This window comes from Nicotiana sylvestris, chromosome 9, assembly GCF_000393655.2.
Source record: "Nicotiana sylvestris chromosome 9, ASM39365v2, whole genome shotgun sequence".
Classification (NCBI taxonomy): domain Eukaryota; kingdom Viridiplantae; phylum Streptophyta; class Magnoliopsida; order Solanales; family Solanaceae; genus Nicotiana; species Nicotiana sylvestris.
In genome coordinates this window covers 175,814,696-175,825,370 of record NC_091065.1, presented here as the reverse complement: position 1 = coordinate 175,825,370, position 10,675 = coordinate 175,814,696, and the positions used below count along the sequence as shown (strand labels likewise).

The window sequence follows — 10,675 nt, the reverse complement described above, 5'->3', positions numbered from 1 at the left end:
CCCTTTATCTTCTGCATTCTGCATTGCTTTTTAAAGCAAAAACGTAAATATTTTGTGTGATTTGCTCAGCCATTTGAGTTCGCCAAAATTCTATGATTTGAAATGTCGCTATCACAAAATAGTTATTCCGTTTTATCCCGGTAAAAATTAACATTTTGTACAACACCTACGTAGAACGTGCTTAAACCAAAAAAAACAAAAACAAAAAACAATTGCCATGTTTCTCTTTAGATAGACAAAAAATATTTTCGGGGTCCAAATTTGAGTCAGAATTGAATTTCCAACATAAAACTTAAACAAGGTGTTATTTTGTCAAATAATGCACAGACCAAACCTTGGAACTTGGGTCTTGGCACTCTTAACTGCCAACATTTCTTGATTTCTTCTTTGTACAAAGCACTAAACATTTGCTGATTATTGTACTGATCTGAACTATTTTTTGGATTATCATTTACTAAATAATTATTCTTTTTAATTGAGTGGCAAGAATTTGTCGATGCTTAGCAGATAATGTTTAGTAAATTATTATACCAAATTATCCATCCCGGAACTGCTAGTACCGCCAATTTGTGATAGTAAATAAATGTATTTATATATCTCCAAATTTTAAAGTAACGGAGATAGAGGCGGAGCCAGAATTTAAAGTTTATGGGTTTAGGAGTCTAATTATTTTAAGTTATTGAGTTCATATTCAATGAACTTTTTAAAATAAATATAAAATTTAAATCAAAGTTACTGGATTCTACCGAACCCATAATCAGTAATCTGGCTACGCCCCTGAATGCAAACCCTCTTGCAATCTTTTCCAGTGGAGTATATATACACAAATGCAATCCGTACAGTGTTTTTATATATATATATATAGTGTACTTTATAATGAAATACACAGAATTTATCAAACTGAAAGCTTATTGATTAAAAAGAAAGTAGGCCACTAAAAAGCAGACAATTAATCAGACAAAATTGTCAGACTTTAGACTTAAGAAATCAATTTTAGATGTTAATTAATTGACCTTGTGTATTGCATGACAGCCGTGTAGTTATAAGCTTGTTCTTTGTTATGCCTATCTAATCTCGCAACCACTCCAATCACTATATTCGTGGAAATATATAGATACTTCTTTTAGCACGTAAGACGGTAATCTAGTAGTTGATAAAATGAACGAAAAACATGAATAATGTTGATAAAATCAACATAATTTAGTAATATGTTCAAGTTTAAATGGGTGAGTTATGATCCGTTTGTTTACTTCATCTAACGGGAACCCAAAATTATCCATCAGATTATTGGTTCAAAACAAGTCAAAATAGATAACTTGATGGGTCAAAATGCAACTTAAATCTAAATATGCAAAATATTAGCTTTTACATTTTTTCAAATCATAAAAAAAGGGGATGGGAGGTCGGGTTATGACCCGTTGTCTGGCTATCTTGATCGGAGGATTTGTATCTATACCCGCTTTTTGGGTCACGTTTTAACTTGTGTCCGCTTTGTAAAAAAAATTGCAAGTGTATCCACTTTTTCGCGTAACTTCAGCATACGGGCCTGAAATAGCAAAGGCAATCACACAAAACTTCAGCATTCTAGTAGACAGGACTGAAGTAGCAAAAATTGTTGAACCAAGTGTGCTGAAGTTTTTGTTTGTAATTGTTGAATTTGCATAGTAGCTGAAGTTTTGTTGAACCAAGTGTGCTGAAGTTTTTGTTTGTAATTGTTGAACTTAAGCATAGTAGCTGAAGTTTTGTTCTCTATTTGCTGAAGTTTTTGTTTGTAATTGCTAAACTTAAGCATTCTAGTAGCTGAAGTTTTGTTCTCTATTTGCTGAACTTCAGCATGTTTTAGCTGAAGTTTTGTTCTATATTTGCTGAACTTCAGCATGTTTTATGCTATCATGTAACTGATTTTTTGTACAGATACTAAGTTTATCATAAGTAGAATTAGTAACTTAAAAAACTAGATAATGATTTAGCACATCAGGGTAAAATGCATTGATAATGTACAAAGCTGAATCCAAAAAAATAATAGAATGTGAATTAAAGGAAATGGACTTACATTTAACATGTACGTACTTACTTTAGAAAGTTATTTATAATTTGTTTTTAAATAATCTGATAAACATACTTATGGCAATCATCCCCATGAACTGAAGTTTCATAGCAGCAGAAGAAGGAGGAGGAGGAGAAGGAGGAGGAGAAACGGGGCTGAAGTTGTTTGAAAAGTTGGTACAAGTTAAAACTTTTTTAAAAAATGGATATAGGTTAAATATGGGCGACCAAATAGGATGTCGCGTGCAATTTTTACATCTTGATCATTTAATTTTGGCCCAAGCTAACTAGATGATTTTCTTCCGTCTAAATTTTGGTAGATAAAATTATCCAATAAGCCTATGGTTCTATGGTGTAGTGGTTAGCACTTTGGACTTTGAATCCAGTGACCTGGGTTCAAATCCCGGTAGGACCTTTTTTTTATTTTTATTTTCCCTAGATATCATTATGTGGGATTATATTGGGTATCTAGAGAAGAGACTTTTTCTCATATTTATGGTGCACTCGTCTCCCCGCACTGTATCTTGATTATTTTCACTTTTTTTAATCACTGTCATTTAATTAAATCATTAATCCTCAAATAGCATACATAACATAATTAGCAAAGCATTTTTTTTATATAATCTATGTGCTCTTACCTCATTTACAATTTGTATAAAAATAGAATAGAAATATATACTCCTCTCTTAAGTCTTACCTCCGCGTTTTCAAAAGTCTCCTCCTAAGGCCTAAACCTATCATTTTCCAAGTTCTTTCCTTCCCCACACCAACTTGAAATCATTTGCCCCACTTATTTATAACCTCAAAACCCCATTAATCACTTGAAAAAACAAATTAAAATCATGGGTTATATGGGTTACAACAGAGTAATTGGAAGAAGATGCTATGGAATAAGAGGTTTTAAGCTAAATTCAAGAAGATTTTCGGTGCAAAAACTGAATGTAAAGTTCTTGTATTTGTTCAAGACTTTCAGAAAATATTGGAAATCATCATATGGGAATGTTCTAAATTTGTTGAAGAAGAATTTTAATGGTACAAAACAGAAAGATGAAAGCTACGACAGCAACAGGAATTTGGTCTCAAGGAAACAAGCTGATTATTCCATGTATGGAAATAGAAGTGATTATAAGTTAAAGTCTTATGCACGTTCAAATTCATTTTATGCTGAAGCTATAGCAGATTGTTTGGATTTTATTAAGAGAAATTCTCTTTCAATTGAAGAAAAGCCAGTCCTCAGCCATATAGAGCGGTAATACCAATTTTTAACGGCGCGAAATCGGATTGGTCAGATCAGTGATCTTAGATAATGGATGCTTGAAGGGAAAAAAAGAGTCGTAAAGATCCCCGTCTTTGTAAATATTCAGATTCGGTCGTTTCTCGAACCCTACGTATGTGACTACGAAATACTTCGTGTACCGAGTTATCCTCTTATAAATACATCCACCATTTCTCTTTATTTCTTGTTTTTCTCTCTTTTATCTTGTATTTTTGGGCTTGTTTTAATATATAGTACCTTAGACATTAATTCAGGTGAAAATAGCTTGGTCTTAGATTTAAGATAGAACAATTTTTGTGGGTTTTGTTTGTCTTTTTCTTCATGTTTTTTTGTACCTCGGATACAGTTTGTCTGTCCTTGTGTTTCCCCCTGTTGAATGATTGGAGATATGGTGGACCATTCAAGGGAAGAAAGGAACAAAATTACAATGAAAATATGTAAGGAAAAGTTTTTGGGAAACAGGAAGATCTTAAACCATGTCTTGGTGTTCTGGCATTAATGTTGTGTTCTGTATATTTGATTTAGTAAATTACTTTTTTTTAAAAAGGCAATTCGAGGCACGAAATATCTGGATCCGAAGAACAGCCGCACATCATAGAGTCGTGACCTATCCTGATGTTTGGCTGATTCAACGGCGTGAATTCGTGACCTATAGTCACATAGAGACTACTTTATCATTGTTTCATGACTCCCTTTCAAACTACTTAAAAAATAATAATGAAAATTTGATAAAACTAATAATTAACATATTATCACAAGTTGAACTACATTACATTACAATGATAGAATGACATGATTTACATTACCCTTGTATTTCCATTTGATGTACTAGAATTAACTTATACACACTAATAATAACTAATAATGTAAATAAAAACTATATTGTCAGTGTAATTTAACCTATCGTTACGAGTTGTTTGTTTTACTTTTTAAGAAACTAATTCTGCTTATTATAAAAGTTACACAAAATTATCTTTTATATTACTGGTGTATTGAAATTAAAATCTTTGATGTATAGTTGCACATTTCGGTTGGCAATCTGGGAAAGTTCTTAGTAGGTGTAGGTGAAAATTCAAAAGATTATGCTGACCACCTAACGCTATGCAATTATTTTGACCGTAACTAAAATAGAGAAAAATTGTGGGAAAAAGGGGTGCTGATAGGAACTTTTTGGGGTTGAAAAATTGATAAATTTAGACAGAGGCGTCATATTTTTCAAACTTTGGGAAAGTTCATTAGTTATGTTTCCATGATGATAATCACTTTTGCTTTATTTAATTGGAAGAGATTAAAGTATTTTACTTTTGCTTTATTTAATTGGAAGAGATTAAAGTATTTTTGTCTTTAATCATTTCATATCATTTTCACTTAACTGTATCTTTTTTTGTTTTTAGCAAAGTGATTAGGTTTATCTTTGATATGATAAAACGGAAAAGTGGGGATTTGTGGGCAAGGGGCTATTTCTCAGCCAACAACTAAAGTTGTTATACATGGACTTGTTTGAATATAAAGTGTCCCTACTAATTGACATTGGGATTTGATCTCTAGGCCTTTTTTTAAAACATGTAATAAAACGGAAAAGTGGGGATTTGTGGGCAAGGGGCTATTTCTCAGCCAACAACTAAAGTTGTTATACATGGACTTGTTTGAATATAAAGTGTCCCTACTAATTGACATTGGGATTTGATCTCTAGGCCTTTTTTTAAGACATGTAATTGACTTAGCAAAACAACATTTACAAAGTTTTAGGCCGCAATTAAACCTTGAATGTTTTAAGATTAAAAAAAGATTGGTAAGACTTGGATAAGATAAACGGATCTTTACGCAAATAATCTGCCATATTCATTATTTATTTTTTCTAGTCAGATGTATATATTAATACATTAATCATATACATATATTATATAATTATGTATATATTATATCTTTACCAACTATTTTTTATTTAAGTAGTTTGGTATGCAACTATTAAATTGTAAAAGTACAAGATATGATATTTATTTATAAAAAAGATTCGTAAGACTTGGATAAGATAAAATTGTAAAAGTACAATATGCTAGAAACTAAGAGTCCACCAAACTGTATAGAGAATCAGGTTCTCTATCAGTTCCCACAGTAAGCAACAGACTATAAAACCAAACAGTATAGGAAACCAGGTTCTCTATCTGTTCCCACAGTAAATCGGCAGTAAATAATGAACACGCGATATTTACGTGAAAAACTCCTTGCTCAAAGGATTAAAAATCACGACCTACCCTAGTAGGATTTCAACTCTACTAGACCGAGCAAACTTCAGATTACAACCTATTGCAAGCAAGGAATTAAATTCTTAATCACTCACTAACTTGTAAGACACCTATTACAAGTCACTTTGTAATATCTCTATTACAAAGACTTTGGTATCCCTTACTAACTTGCAACACACCCATTACAAGCCACTTTGTAATACCTCTAGTACAAAGACTTCACGACTTAACTAACTCTAGTTAAGACACAAACACGAAGTTTATGATTTTTCAAAGATCTCCTACAGAAATGCTTCTAAGTAAGCTGGGTAGGAGTTACAAATAAAGAACAAATAACAAAGACTCAACAAACCTAAGGACTTAAGATATCTTCAATCTTTGGATCTGGTCCTTGAGGTTGCAGCAGCTTTGTTCTTGAGAGAGGTTGTGGCTAGCGCTTGAAAGAATATTGTCTTTTGATTTGCAAGTACTAAAGTGATTTTTTACCTTCCTTGATGTCAAGAATACATTTGTGACATCACTTACAATGATGTAAGCAAGGTAGGTAAAAAGCTTTCCACAGAAAGTTGACTGATGCACTGTTCCTGTACTGTAGCATGTGCAGGTAGCAACTTTCCAACTGGAGAGTTGACTTTCGTACAATCACCTCGGAAACTGGTAGGGACCTGTTCCCTCAGCCATTCCTTCGACTCTGAAGAATTGAGCAATATCCCAAACTGGATCCCAACCTGGAACCTTGTGATCTTAAAGTCTTGAGAATGTTTAAAGTTGTAGAGTTGACTATTCGACGACTAGGGGAACTGATCCATGTGTGTTCTCTCTATTGTTCCCTTATCTGATTTCGTTGAGAATTGAACCAGATATTTGACTGGTTACTCTGAACGTTGGAGAACTAATTATCAGGTTTCTTATCTGGTTCTCTCATGAAGTTTGTCAAATCATCAAAATAAAAGACGCATAATTTATCATTTTTTCCCTTTTTGATGATGACAAACTTAGAATTAATATTCCCCCTGAGAACCGAATCTCCACATTGTTCCCCCTGCGAATCAGCCATATTCCCCATGAGAACCAGACCAAAGAAACTGATCACAATTGGTTCTTCAAGATTGTTTGGCAAATCATCAAACCACAAAATAACATAACTTATCAATTTTCCCCTTTTTGATGATGACAAACCCAAAATTGATATTCCCCCTAAGAATTAGATTCCTTACATGTACTAATCATATCTGGTCTGTACCTGGTTCCTTGAGAACGTTTGGCAAATCATCAAAACATGAAATATCGTAACTTAAAGCAATTTCCCCCTTTTTGATGATGACAACCCCAAAATTGATGTTCCCCATGAGAACCAGATTCCTCACATATTCCCATACAGATCGGACTTATATTCAATATGGTATCAGCAACATACCCCCTGCGAAGCAGAGCTTTCTTTCTTGCATAACACAACATATCAATTCGTTTCTGTTCCTCCTCCTATTGACACCTATGTAATTTCCCCCTTTTGACATCATTGAAGACTAACAGAAGAAGCACAACCAAAAAGAAGTTCAGCAATATTAACTCATGCCACTTGGTAAACACAGAATAAACAATAACAAGAACAACAAGTGAATGTCATTGCACAAAATAGAGTGATTGCCCATAGCAGAGTATTTATAACAAAAGCACAATAGTTTCAACAATACAGAATATGAAAATTTAAACAACTAAAATACCAATGTCATCAATTAGAGGGATCAAAAAAAGATAGGAATTCGAGGGAATTTGGAATGAGTGAAATACATGGATCGCTGGGCAGGAAGAAGAGTAAGGGGATGAGGCCTTGATGAGCTTGTCAATTCGTTCATTCAAAATCATTTGATCAATGATCATCTGCTCTCTCAGGTCCTCCACATGTTTCCTCAATCTTTCATTCTCACCCTTTAACTTAGCATTCTATTCTGCCAAGGGTTCACAGGGACCTGGTTCTCAATCTATCTGAGCAGGCTGAACTATCAATCAGATCTCCAAGAATCTCCCCAAGCTTCTCCTCGTCAAGAACAAACTCAGCACCATGCACATATTGCATCAGAGTATCTTATACAACATAGAAGTTTTTACTTCTTGTTCATAAAAGTTGGGACTTGGAGGAACAAAGAAGTGATTCTGTTTTTGGAACTCAACAATGTCAAGAAGTTCCTCCATTTTTAAGCAATATTATAGTCAACACTCTGCCTAATAGCACTTTTTGAAATTTCAGAGTTTTCTACCTCTCCAAACCCGATGACTCAATCTTTTGCTTCTATAAGGAACCAGATTCCTCACTCACACTACACTTTCTTTCCTAGAGCGGCCATGTCTCCATCTTCTTCTTCTCAATTTGTTCATCCTTATCATCCACTGTATCTTTATCAGCCAACTTTCTTTTCTCCATTTATTTTTTTGTTTGAATTCTTTCTCAAAAGTGAGGTTTTTTTTAATATCTTTTCCACAATCACCACATCAGCCGGTCACACCACTTCATCATCAATCAGCCTACTTTTCTTAATTCTTTTTACTGGATCGGAGGTTCGTTTAAGCACAGAACTCAAGAGAAAACGATCATCATCAGAATTAACATCTAAGAAGGACTTGAGGGACCAAATCTGTCATTCAGTTCCCCCTTTCCCAGCACATTCACTGATTCCTCCATTCTTCAAGGCTTCTGCAAACCCAGCAATAATTTCAGCATCACTCTCTAGAATATTAGATCTACCCCATTCTTTTTCAGTTAAAGTCCCATCAAAATCTACCAAAGACCTCTAGGGTTTTGATTCAGATGGAGTTAGGATTTTGGGAAGTGACATAGTTGGGTTCACTTCTGGCATATTTGGAGAAAAGGATTCTGTTTGAGATAAGGTGGATTTAGTTTTGAAGAAAATAATCGGCTTTGATTGTGTGTGAAAGAAGGAAATGGTTTTTCGAGGAAACAAGTCAGTTTAGAAAAGGTTTAACATTTTGGACTTCAAAAATTTGGAGAAAGATGGGAAGAAATTAATGACATTACACTTCAGCAGTTTAAAAAGGCATATAAGTATTGAAGAGACTACTAAACTGATTTATAGGAACCAGGTTCCTTGACGGTTTTTGAAAATTTGAGCAAAAACTCCCAGAAGGGCAATGTCACTCTTACTTATTTTGTCTGCCATGTATGTATACTAGTAACAGTATAGATTTGAGTTAGATGTAACCAAAAAATACTTTTTAGCATTGTACCTTTCCTTCTTAACATAGCCAATCATCGAGGGACCAGGTCCTTAGTTAAGCTTGATCAACCCCAACTCCGGACGATTTGTTTCAAAGTGTTCACTACTCAGCGCCTTGGTGAAGATGTTTGCTACCTGGTCCTCTGTCTTCCAGAACTTCATACAAATTAGAAACTTTTCAACATTATCCCTCAAAAGGTGATGTCTTACATCAATGTGCTTTGTCCTCTTGTGTTGTACCTGGTTCAAGCTATAAATACACCAAAGTTTTCAAGATATTGCTTGATATGTAGTAGTTGAGCACAATAAGAAGCAGCAACCACTTATTCAGCTTCAGTAGTAGAAAGAGCCACACAGTTTATTTCTTTGTACCCCATAGGATGAAGCACGACCCCAAAAAATGTGTTGTTCCAGTTGTACTCTTTCTATCCACCAGATATGCTCTTTTTATCCACCGGATATTCAACATATCCAACCAAGTCGAAAGTATCTCTTGAAACATAAACGAGGACCAGGTCCTGTATTCCCTTAGGATACCTCAAAATTCATTTGGCTGCCTTCAAGTGAGAGTCTTTTGGGCCAGGTTCCAATCATTGTTCTGTCTGAAGGCCTAGGGACCAGGTGCCACACTTGGTTCCTCTCAACTGATGGAGTTCTTCTTGCATAACAGTCATCCAGTGAGTATTTTTCAATGCTTCTTTGATGTTCTTAGGCTTTATTTGAGACAAGAACACTGAGAGGGAAAACATGTTCCTTGCCTTAGAACTAGGCTGAATACCAGAGTCTAAGGGTGTGATTACATTTTGAAGAGATGTGAACTCTTTTGCTTCTAGTTGGATACTTTAACTTCAAAATTTGAAGGACTAGGTTCCTCTATATGTGAGTCATCATTGACTTCAATAGAATTATGACTTCCACTCTTTTGTTCTGCTTCAGGAGTGTCACACCTCCTTTTTCCTACACCCGAAAGGGTATAAGGGAGTTTTTTTCAACTTAAAGTAACAATCGAAACGAGATTTATTTAAGAATCAGAGTTGCCACTTAGGATAATTTATGGTGTCCCAAGTCACTGGATTAGAATCCCGAATCGAGGAAATTGACTCTATTTTATAGTCCGCGAACATAGAAATCCGGGTAAGGAATTCTGTTAACCTGAGAGAAGGTGTTAGGTATTCCCGAGTTCTATGGTTCTGGCACGGTCACTCAACTATTATTATTGGCCTATTATCTGATTTTAATACATGTTTTAGCCTATGGTATATTTTAACTTATTAGCCATTTTTAATTAATTTTAGGAAGTTTCAACGTTATCTAAAACACATTTGGAACCACACCACATGAAATGCACCCGTGGTCCACGACACATTTTATTTAACGTTGTTGAGAATTGGAGTTGGGTCATATGAAATGCACACCCTAGTTTAAGGAAGCTAATTTAAATATCGCGCCTAAAGTAACTACGCACTTTCAAGTTTGCGAGGGCCATGGAAAATTCAACTAATGACACACCTCGATTCTAATTTCAAAGAATGTTCGAACTACTTTTGAGGGCCATAAACTATATGTTTTGTTGAAATGGCACACCTCAATCTAATTGTGAAGGGCAATACTTAATTAAAAAAGGTCCAAGATGTTGGTCAACTCTAAATTAATGTTCAAATTACCCTTACATAGTTATAAGCCTATGTTTGATAATACCAGGTACTTCAATTACTGAAAAGGATTCGGGCCAGTGAGGGGCCCAATACATTTTCTCGCCAGGGAATGATTTACTTGACTCAAGTTTCTGGGCCCAAAGCTTAAGCATTCGAGCTCATACTCACGGCCTTATTTGGGCCACCCACGAATCTGGCCCAATTCTCTTTGTATGTATA

The 10,675-nt window shown here is 34.7% G+C and overlaps 1 non-coding gene across 1 annotated transcript; it reads left to right on the top strand.

Annotated features, from left to right (window-relative positions):
* Positions 1–2,389: 2,389 nt before the first annotated feature.
* On the top strand, positions 2,390–2,461 carry TRNAQ-UUG (transfer RNA glutamine (anticodon UUG)). The gene has a single exon. It is a non-coding gene; the product is annotated as a tRNA-Gln (tRNA).
* The last annotated feature ends 8,214 nt before the right edge of the window (positions 2,462–10,675 follow it).